Source organism: Triticum aestivum, chromosome 2A (assembly GCF_018294505.1).
Source record: "Triticum aestivum cultivar Chinese Spring chromosome 2A, IWGSC CS RefSeq v2.1, whole genome shotgun sequence".
Taxonomy (NCBI): domain Eukaryota; kingdom Viridiplantae; phylum Streptophyta; class Magnoliopsida; order Poales; family Poaceae; genus Triticum; species Triticum aestivum.
The window spans coordinates 749,215,989-749,225,339 of NC_057797.1; the positions used below are offsets into that span (position 1 = coordinate 749,215,989).

Below are 9,351 nucleotides of genomic sequence, written 5' to 3' on the forward strand. Positions count from 1 at the left end.
GAGAGCAAACCATATACTTACGCTGGGGGCTGCTCTGGAGAAAAGTTGTCGGGTCCGGCAAGGTTGTCTCGGGCGCACCCCCCGCTGTCGCAGTAGGTTCGTCCTTGATGACGATCACTGGGACCTTGGCTCTCTTTGCTGCTCTCTGGGCCAGAGTCCTAAAAAGGAACAAGTTCAGAGCAAAGCAAATGAGATACAAGACAAACGGCAAGAATTGAAGAACAGCAAGTACAGCAAGAGAAGCTTACTCTTCTTCTTCTTCCTTGTCGGAGCTGAACGCGGAGAAGTCGAAGTTCGGCCCGCGCCCGGCGCGAGGAGGCGGAGGAGAAGCTTCCCTTGGCTGCTTGGAGGGAGCAGTGGCGGGGGTCTGAGACGACCCCGCTCCAGCTGTCGTCGCGGCATGAGAAGCAGCAGGAGCAGAAGCGGTGGTCTAGGAGGGCCCCGCTCCAGTTGTCGTCGCAGCATGAGGCGCTCCCGCGGCAACGGTGTTTGCCGCGGTGGAGCGTGTCACGCGGCGCGGCGACTGTTGGCCCGCTTGCCGCTCCGCTACGTCACCGGCCTTGCAGAGACGCCTTCTTGGTGGGGATGGAGGCTCTGCTTGCGGCGAGCTGCCCGAAGACGAAGTGGAAGACGAGTTGATCTCCAGCGAGCCGCTCGTATCCTTGGCGGGCTCGCTCGACTCGACGTTCTGCCCGGCAAGCTCTTTCTCGCCGGCAAGCTTCCTTCGCTCGGCACGGCTTGCCGCCTCTGCTGCATCTGCCTCCTCCATGGTGAATCCAAATTCGGCCGCGGCTGCGGCTGCCGCCGCCTCTTCTAGCCTGGTGGCGATGAGTGCCATCTCCGCATCGGTGGTGTCGCGGGTGAGGCATCCTTCTCGTCGGAGCGGATCGGCACTTCTACCAAGTCATCGAAGAACTGCTGCACGACGTCGTCTGCAGGCTCCTGCCAAGTTGGCACAATTCCATGCGAGTCGCACTCCGGCATCATTTCACGGATGCGGTCGAGCGAGGAATTGTTGCACAACGGAACGACGCCCCCGGCAAGCTGAAAACTTCGAGATGTTGGGGGTCATACTTGAACAGTTCTTGGAGCATCGCGTTGAGCTCTAGAACAGTAAAGTTGTAGTTGAGGCCCGGCCGCAGCCTCATGATATCCGCCGCATTCTTGAACTCCCAAGTGGATCTCCCCCGTTCCTGCAGGGGGGCGATGCGGCGGCGAAGAAAATCTGCGCCAACGGCGCCTACAGTAAGCCCGGCAAGCCTGAGGCGCAGGATCCGGGTGACAGCAATCTTCAGCCTGTCGTCTTCCGGGGCCACATCACTCCAATCGCTGCCGCTTGCTACTGGGGTTTCGCGCCGGGCGGTGAATGGCTGCGGGTTCTCCTCGTCAATCCAGCACCAGTCTGCCCTCCACTCCTCCCACTTGCCGCGGAATTCTCCCTCCAGATAAGTTTCCTTCTTGCCGGCCCTTGAGATCCAGGCGATTCCGCCGGATAGAGGCTCTCCTCTCTCTACTCGGGGTATGAAGAAGTGGCGAAAGAGGGCTACGTTGGGATGGACTCCGACAAAGTTTTCGCAGAGATGCGCCAAAACTGCCATGGTCAGAACGGCATTGGGGGTGAAGTCAAGGAGGTGGAATCCATAGGTATTCATGATGTCGCAGAAGAATTCAGAGAAAGGTGGGCAGAGCCCGCAGTAGAAGAACAGAGCAAAGAAGGGGTATCCATTTGGGGCCTTCTTCCAAGCGGCGGCGGGGAGTACCTTCGTGCGCGGATGCGCTCGTGTCTCCGCACTAGAAGAGGTAGTAGTTCTCCCTCAGCTCCTTCGCGGCAAGCTTGGGGGGGAAGACTGCCCGCTCCTTCCGCAGCGCCGCAAGCCGCTGCGCCTCGGTCGACTTCACGACCTTCCCCTTGTCGGCTTTTGGAGCCATGGCGGAAGTAGTGGAGGAGATTTATGGCGTTGGTGGCGCTAGTGGCGATGGGGGGCGGAGCGCTGCTCTCTTTCGGTTTTGGGAAGACGAGGGAGTGACGGAGGTTTCTGAGATTGGAAGCAGCAACGGGCGAATGGGCGGACTGCCCCTGTTTCCCCTGCTTATAAAGAGGGAGGGGGCGGACGTTCCGCATTTCCGAATAAAGTAACCACCCACGATCTCTCCCACGACGCCGCATTCAACGTGTGCCGTTCGGGGATGGCGTGGTGGATACGGAGAAAGATACGGCGTAACCTAGGCCGCGCATGCCCGTGCCCTATTTTGGGCCTGGCCCAACAGCGCTCGGCACCGTGTATGGCCCAGACCCGGGGGCTCCTGTCGGTGTACTAGAGTAGGGGTACCCTAGTATCCCGAACTTGTGCACGGGCAGTCGCAGCATCCCGCGGCAAGGTTTGTCGGGTGACCGCCAAGGTCCTCCGTGGTTCCCCTGGAGCCATTCAAGGAGACAAGACCCCGGCAAGAGGAGCTTGCCGGGAAGGCCAACTAAGGCACCTCAAGACCCCGGCAAGAGGAGCTTGCCGGGAAGGCCGCCCAAGGCATCTCAAGGAACTTTCCGCGGCGCGCCACGCGTCCCGGCAAGGCCTGGTGAGCGACAAGCTCTCGGACGCGACAGGACAACGACCGCGGCAAGGCGCTTGCCGCGGCAAGCCACCACTCTGTGCCCGCGCTCCAGCACATCCACCAACGTGTCGCTCCAGCGTACGTGGCGGGAGGCTGTGCAGCCAGCGGTGAGCGGTGGCAAGCGGCACTGACAAGATTGCCACCGTGGCGAGCGGTGGCGTCCCTGACGGTCCCTTTTACACTGTTTAGGCGACGCAGACGGGCATTTAAGGCCCTTGTCCCCTGCCGTCAGGGTTAGGTATGATACACTATAGCAGGTAGTTGTACCAACCGCAGCACCTTTCCCTTTTTGCCCTTGTCTACGTTGCCACCTGTCGGTGACCCCTTGAGCATATAAAAGGAGGCCCATGCGCAACATAGAGGGGGGTTCGAACACTCACGCTTGGTCTCGTTAGCTGCTGAAGTGTACTGTAGCACTTCGCGCTCCCGAGCAAGAAATCAATACAAACCACAAAGCAGGAGTAGGGTTTTACGCACCCGTGCGGCCCAAACCTGGGTAACTGCTCGTGTGCTTCGCCTGATCCGCTCTTTGCACGACCTCCGCCCCCGCCGAACCAAAAGGGACTCGGTCCGCCGGTCCCATAGGTGTTCGTGGATTAGTCCCCCGACAGGCAGTCTTCCCAGTTTTTCAACAACTCATCGATTTTGACGTCGCTCCTCTTACAGGAGGTCCTCGATGCCCAGCCTCACAATTGAATAGATCTCCACGCTTTCTCCATGGGTCATCCTTCTCGAGCCATCTTCGATGCACCATGTACAAGATTTTCGTAGACCCCCATCTTTCGGTAGTTGTTGGGACATTGTATCATCCATGCACCTGGTCCATCCGCAATATTCGAGGCACACCTGGCCTGAGACATATCCGTAACCGAGATAGTCATGCACCGTCTTCATCGGCGCGGCTTTCATATCGAAATACTCTCTTTGTTGGCGTCCCATGTCTTGACCGGTGTTGTTCATAACATGTGTAGCTCCTCTTTCAGTAGCTTGAGATACAAATTAATATCATTTCCCGGTTATTTCAGCCCTTGAGTCGGCATACTCATGTATATGTACTTTGTCTTTATGCACTTCTAGAGGGGAGGTTGTACATCCATACAAACACGGGCCATGTGTTATGGTTGGTGTCACTACTAGGAAAAGGTCTACTAGTGGCGCACCAGTTTTGCCTACAAATGGCGCACTACTGGTGCGCCACTAGTATTTTTTACTAATGGCGCACTACTGTAGTGCGTCATTAGTATGCCTAGAGGTGCGTCATTACTATCTGACTTAGTAATGGTGCACCACATAGAAGTGCGCCATTAGTAATAAAAAAAATTCAAATTTTTTTTCTTAATCTCGGGTCAATATGCTTAATCTCAGGTCAAATTGCACTCCGTGTTCAAACTTCCCAAAAGGTCACCCATCCTCACACTACTCCAGCCCAAGCACGCTTAACTTCAGAAGTCTATCCAACCCCAGCACCAGCTCACTTCACAAGCATTTGTTGATATATCTAGCATATCAATCCTATTAAACCTTGTTGATGTTTAGGACTTTGTTCATGTTCATGAGTGTGATGAAATTTTGAAAAAATATTTCAAACTTCCGTTCATATTACGTATCATATTTTGAAAAAAAATTCTGAAAAAAAATCGAAACTAATTTTTTTTCTGTTACTAGTGGCGCACCTAGCATTTGGTGCGCCACTAGTAAGTTTGAATTTTTTTTGCCTCCAGATCTTAAAAGGCCCGTAACTTTTTTCCAGTTAGGTTTTTGAGGATTTTAAAAATGTTTAACGGGGTTCTCCCGATTAAATTCGGATGTAACTTTTCGAGTAGATCATTTTTCATATAGAAAATTTTTTAATCCGAGTTCGTATGCAGAAGTTATGCCTATTGTACAAATTCCAGAGAGATTTTGCAAATAAAGTCGAAATTCATATTTGTAAATTTTCCCAACAACTAGACCACATATCACATGGGAAACTTATTTTCTTTTATTTTTTAACATTTTCATCATTTTCTTTTATTTTTTTTAAACTGAAAAGGCGATCCACTGGGGGGTGGGGGTGCATGCGAGGGAATTTTTGGACCAAGTTAGTAATGGCGCACCGTGGGAGTGGTGCGCCATTACTAGTTGAACTAGTAATGGCGCACCACAACTAGTAATGGCGCACCACTCCCACGGTGCGCCATTACTAGTTTTCAAAAAATATTAAAAAAATAAAAAAAATTACTAGTGGCGCACCACTCCCACGGTGCGCCATTACTAGTTTTGAAAAAAAATAAAAAAATTGAAAAAATTTGAAAAAATTTGAAAAAAATTTACTAATGGCGCACCGTGGATGACTAGTAATGGCGCACCACTCCCACGGTGCGCCATTACTAGTTTTGAAAAAAATAAAAAAAATCTTGTTACTAATGGCGCACCGTGGATGTGGTGCGCCATTAGTATTTGGACACTAATGGCGCACCAACACATGGTGCGCCATTAGTATATAGTAGTGGCGCACCACATGTCTGGTGCGCCATTAGTGTCAATTCCATCTATAGCCCTTTTCCTAGTAGTGTGTTCTGGTTGTCAAAACGGATTCATGCCATCGGTACTCGTGCCAAGCACAATGTTACTTGGATCATCTGCGAAATATCGATATTCAGTGTTGAATGCTCTCCATTTGCTAGCGTCTGCGAGGTGTCTCAGCTTCGGATCATCTCCATAGTCGGGGTTCACCCTCTCCGCGTGCCAGTGCATGAGCTTTGCTTTCTTAGGATCTACGAAACGACGCTACAAATGGGGAGTGCTCGGAAAGTACCATCCAATTAACTTTCTAAGGAGCTTTCTTTCCGGTCTTCTTGTATCGAGAAGCATTGCACACTGGACAGATAGTTTTTTCCGTGTACTCCTTCCACTAAATGGTGCAACCGTTGATGCATGTGTGGTATCTAATGTGTTGCAGATGAAGAGGGCACATGATTTTCTTGGCCCGCTCGACACTTGTAGGACATAGGTTCCCCGTGGGAAGAATCTTCTTTAGATACTCCAAAAGCTCATCGAGGCTTGCGTTGGTCCAATTCTTTTTGCCTTCGTCTTTACAAGTTCGAGCGTGAAACTCAAGCGGGTCACCTCGGGATCGCAACCATCATAAAATGGAGTCTTTGAGTCCACCTCCAGTTGCGCCAGCTTGGTATCATCTCTAGAAGCAGCTCTGTCACGTCGTCTTCTTGCGAAGCATGTCTCGAACACGAGGGTGCCGCACGACTGAACTTAGTAGCGACGAAGACTGCAACGTGGCTGCGTCTTCTTCGCCATGTCCGGACTCTTCTCCACCTTGTTCGGCCTCTTCTCCTCCATGTCCGGCCTCTTCTGCACCGCCATGTCCGGCGCCCTCTTCTTCGGCTACATTATCAGTCATCTATTCTTCTGGTCCCATGTCGTTATTGGTTGCCCCATCGACGTCCTCATCATCATCTTTACTTATCCACCGAGTATAGCCATCCATGAAACCATGCATGAGCGGGTGCTCCTTCAAACGGCCACCCTTAAAGGGGTCGAGCCAAACTCCTTCTTTGCATCTTCGACACGAACATAAAATCCCCTTCAGATTATTTTCATACATGTCGTCCACCGTGGATTGCAAGTATCTTTCCACCATCCTGACCTTCATGATCGCTTGCGCGGTATAAGCAAAATAATTATAACCATGCATGCATGCATCAAAGTCATACAAAAATTCAGCATGACCTTCCCTCAAAATAGGATATATCGAGTTTGCCCGAAATTCGCTGAAACGGAAATAAATCAAAATTTCGGCAAAACATAGGCAACTCATTTCACACACATTTTGGCAAATACACACAGGCAACTCATGCCCCGCACAATTCAGTCATATATCACGCACACACAAATTCCATTCTTGCACAACAATATATTTTACTCACGTATCTAGATAGGAAGCATGTTGATGAGGCCGGTGTTGCTTTTTTGGGATCGAAGTGGACAAAGATATTTAATGCTCCTTGATTAATGAGAGGTAGCTAGCTTACTTCATTTAATGAGTAGATCTATTTGGGGAGGAGATGAATCTAACTAGTGGAGAGAGAGAGAGAGAGAGCTAGTGAATGACTGGAGTGGAGGGGCAAGAGATATGGGTAGAAGGGAATGGGAGAAGAAAAGCAAGTGAGGAATGTGAGCCATTAATGAAGGGAGAGAAGAGAGGGAGGAGGGTAGAGAAGCAAGAGAGAAGAGAGTAAGTGGAGAGGAAAGTAAACTATGGGAGAAGAAAGAGGGAGGGAGAGGGAGGGGAGAAAAGGTGTGGCTAAGTCTTAGTCGACTAGGACTTAACGAAGTCTCAGTCAAGTGATATAGTATATAAAAAGAAAAAGGGAAAACTTAAAATAATTTTCTTGCATGAATCTCCATGTAAAATCAAAAGAAGATATTATAGACTCAAACACAACGAAGTCTAAGTCAACTGAGACTTAGCAAAACTGTTTCTAGTAGTGTCCAGTAAAATCACATTCCCTCCCTCCCTTCACGGTAGCGGTGAAGCTCTGGCACATCTTGCCAGAGCAACATGGAATTGAAGGGGAAGCCCGTACTGTCTAGATGGTTGGATTTTAGGGAGCCCACTGGGCACCCGTTTGATGTCTGAACACGCCCGGACATATGAGGAAAAAATTGAGTTTTGACCTTCTTTACGAGCTTAATCATTGCTTGAATCATTTTTACGCATTGTAGCACGTACCAACGCACGAGTGTTCTACTAGCTTTTGTAACTTCCGTTTATAAATCAGCAACTAAGCATCAAGTTGCACACTAAATAATTGTTTTGGATTTCTTCTCGGTCATTCGTATTTAATTATTCAGATTTGCTTTAGATGGGTATTTTCCCCTATAGCTAAATGATATTTATTGGAGAAATCAGTATTTTCTTTCCTTGCAGTTGCACTTTTATTCTACACCAATTCATAAAAAAAGGTGCAATCGTTTGTATTTGTAATATTCATTTTTTTGTGTTCTTGTACCCGTACTTGTATTTTCAAATTTAAAACTTGCTCGGTTACCCTTTAAATATACACACTGCCTGCACAACTTTAAATGTGCAACATGTGTTTTGGTAACGTGCAACATCTGTACTTGAATACTTTCTCCGTTTTATTTACTCCGCATATTAGCTTTGGCCGAAGTCAAACTTTATAAAGTTTGACCAAGTTTGTAGAAAACAATATGAATATTGACAATAACAAATCTATATAATGTGAAAATATATTCATTGATAAATCTAATGGTATTAATTTGGTGGTGGGTATGTTAATACATTTTGCTACAAACTTGATGAAAGTTTACAAAGTTATACTTTAGACAAAGCTAGTATGTGAAGTAAATAAAAACGGAGGGAGTACAATTTTTTTGTTTGTCGGCTACGGGTTACTTAGATGACGTAGCCGGTGGCTCGCCTAGTGCACGGCCCCGGGGTCGGTGTGTGTGATGGTGCCCTGTTGGGGGTGTGTCATAACGGTTTTCGCCCGGGTTTCCGTTAATTAATGGGCAAATGTCTTCTCCTTTTTATAATGAATTGGCCCTAAGGGACCGCATTTCAAAAAGAAGAAGAAGTTTTGAACAGCGTTTGAAATTTCAATCAAATTTATTACTGCTTCATCAAATATACATATTACAATGAAATCATTAAGCTCAATACTTCGGTCACGAGGCATGAAAAGAAAACTCTTGTTGAATATTGAAAACACACCCACGCACGCACAAGCACAGCAACAAGAAAATCATTTGTTTCAACTTTCAGAACAAGGGAAGCCACATGAATGTGGGCGAGTAGCACTTGCGGTCGTCTAATTGACTCCCGCCTCCGATCCTCCTGATACACCGGGGCCTCTCGGTCGAATCTCGACATGCTGCAAGAGTAATGAGCAGCACGGTGAGTTCTCTAGCTACACAACTGTAACTCTGCAAGTCTTGTGCAGTAGAAAACGCCGTCGAATTGTCTTTTCCGTGTAAAATGTGAACATACCTCCTGCACGGCCGGCGCCGGCGCCGACTTGGGGGCCTCCTCCCTGACCCCGGAGCGGCCACAGCCGGCGACGCGGTCGACGAGGCCGAAAAACCTATCCCTGAGCTGGGCGGCGAAGTTGGCCATGGTGGTGGAGGTGGAGCTAGCTGAAGTGAAGAGAGTGCACTGCACGCTGCCTCTCTCGAATCTGAATCACACGCAGGTAGCTCTAGTGCTTGATTTTGGTGGTGGAAGAGTGGTGTGAGTTCTGGGAGCGATGCGGAGGTCTCATTTATACACGACGCGGGGCACCAAACCCGTCAGCTTAGTGTTGCACTTGCACCCCCATCTATCATCATGGTTCATGCATCTGGGTAGGCCCGCAGCCCGTACGTCCAGCCGTCCAGGGATATTCAGATCAACGCAGCATCGTTTACCACGCAGATCTTGTGCAGAGTTGTTGAGTGCCAACATGCCGTCGTGTTAGCTGTGTCCATTGCTTGATATGATCACTACTAGACTAGTGCTAGCTGCAATTTGCATGGATGACATGATTCGCCGGGCCGGGCCGGGCATCATGCCATCATATTATCCGATGTCGTGGGCACTTTAATTTCCACCTATTCTCTCGAGATCCCGAACCAGGGCCACCGTGATACATTCTTCGTTGTTCGCTTATAGTACCTCTGCGAGCAATGAGCATAGTACAGAGTATAGACCAAACAATACAAATACGAGTAATAATGGCAAGA

At 49.1% G+C, this 9,351-nt stretch overlaps 1 long non-coding RNA gene across 1 annotated transcript; it reads right to left on the bottom strand.

Annotated features, from left to right (window-relative positions):
* Positions 1-8,227: 8,227 nt before the first annotated feature.
* Positions 8,228-8,850, bottom strand: LOC123186403 (uncharacterized). Its single transcript, XR_006493624.1, has 2 exons — positions 8,621-8,850; positions 8,228-8,504 (listed from the first exon to the last, which is right to left on the bottom strand). It is a non-coding gene; the product is annotated as an uncharacterized lncRNA (long non-coding RNA).
* Between the last annotated feature and the right edge of the window lie 501 nt (positions 8,851-9,351).